This window comes from Theobroma cacao, chromosome 3 (genome assembly GCF_000208745.1).
Source record: "Theobroma cacao cultivar B97-61/B2 chromosome 3, Criollo_cocoa_genome_V2, whole genome shotgun sequence".
Classification (NCBI taxonomy): domain Eukaryota; kingdom Viridiplantae; phylum Streptophyta; class Magnoliopsida; order Malvales; family Malvaceae; genus Theobroma; species Theobroma cacao.
Genome location: NC_030852.1, coordinates 7867972 through 7870072, shown reverse-complemented (window position 1 = coordinate 7870072; position 2101 = coordinate 7867972).

The following is a 2101-nucleotide window of genomic DNA, read 5'->3' as shown; positions in this document are numbered from 1 at the left end:
ATTTCATTTTTATAAATTCTAGTTTCTCCATTGCTTCATCTTTCGTATACAATAAGTAAACATAACAATATCTAGAAAAGTCATCTATAAATGTTATGAAGTATTTCTTTCCACAAATAGATGGAATACTATGCATGTCACAAACATCCTAATGTATTAATGCAAGTAATTTGGAGTTTCTTTCTACTTTAGGAAATGAGCTTCTTATGATTTTAGTAACCATGCATGTCTTACACATATCAGTATTTACATCAATTGTAATACCCCGTACTTTGATAAGGTGGCTAATAAAACTTATCAAATGCCAATTGAGATTAATTAGAGTGTTTAAAAGTGATGAAAGACAAAAGAAATAGTTAGGAGAAAATATTTTGCACGTGAAGAAATAATAATAAAAAAAATAATATTTTTATTAGAGAAAAATTAGCGAGATAAAAAGTGATTCGGCAGTGAATCGGGGCATAGTAAGACATTTTGGGTGCTAAGGAGACAAGTGAAAAATTTTGGAATAAAATAATATTTTATTCAATATCGAAATTTTCCAAGAAGAAGAAGTATATGGTCAATCTAAGTGGGGAGAAGAAGAACGAGGAAATTTCAGAGGAAAATGACATTAATGGGGCTTGCGTGTCCTTATTAAATAAAGCTAGCACGGGTAAGTAAATATTTTAAATGTTATGGGGACACTGTGTTGGAGTACAAACTTTATATTTCGGTTGTACATGTGTAAAAGAAGATAATAGAAGGGAATTGGAATTTAAAAGATTGTGGGAGAATACAATTAAAAAAGGTACAAAACTTGGAAGGCAAAATGGTAATTTTACCATTAGTTTGGCCAAAGCTTCCAAAGTAAGCTTTGACTCTTTTCTTCCTTATCCATGACTGGTTCTTATCTTCTCCAGTAGATAATTTCTTCTTCTCCTTCATGCTTCCATGCCATTTTCAAGCTTCCATTCCATTTTCACCTTGCCACCATGCATTTGAAAAGAAAAATAGAGAGAATCAGTTAAGAAAAGAAAGGAGAGAGAAGTGGAAGGCTTGGGTAGTAAGTGATTCAAGAGAAATTGAAGAAATATCAAATGGGTGTCAAGATTCAAGAAACATAAGGAAAGGATTTTTGTGTTTTAAGCTCTCGGTTGGTTAAATCTTTGGAGGAATAATGTGTGAATCATTTTGTAACAACTATGGTGTTCATGGGTGTGAGGAAATTATGAATTTTGTTAGGTGAAATCCAAGCTAAAACCAAGTGGTAAGGTTAATGCTACAATTTGAAGCCTATGATTGGTTTAATATTGTGAGAATGATTGTGTGCAATATGTAGTGTTATTGTGATGTCATAGGTATGGTTGGAAGGCAATTATATTAATTGAAAGTTTGGATGTGTGGATATGTGTTTTTAGGAAAGGCTTATTGTCAAACCCTGTTCTATAAAATAATTACGACGTCATTTACATGCTCAATCGAATATTTGCATATTTAGAAATTTCGAGAAATCGTTAAAAGACGATATTGCCCCTAATGGTACCATTAAGTCGATTAAGCATCGAACTAGTTCAAAAAGGAATTTTAAGGTGAAATTAAGAGTTTCACAGTTCAGGGATGGCTCAAAATGGTAATTCAGAGTTCGAGAATCAATTTGGAGTCAAATCAAAATTTTCACTATCAAGGGGTAAAATAGTCATTTGCCACTTGGGGACAAAATGAAAATTTTTAGAAAAGATTTTTTTGGCCCCATTTAACTTATTGGAGTATGAGTTGAGTATTGGAGTATAATTTGAGGGTTTGGCAGTAAAAAAGTTTAATTTCGGTGATTTTTGGAGTGTAGGGGTAAAATCGTAATTTTTTCACCCGCGGACAAAATTTGAAATTTTGAGAGAATTTAGATCACATTTGACAAATTGTAGAATGGTATGAGTATAAGGGATGAAAAATATGTCTATGGGCAATTTTTCAGTTTTTGGGGTAAAATGTAATTTTTGACTTTTACGGGGGTAAAAGTGTAAATTTTAAAAATTACTCCACCAAGACTTTGGATAAGTCTGAGAATTTTATCTAAGCTATGGATATGTGGGACAAGTGTATGGTGAAAATTTGGAAACAA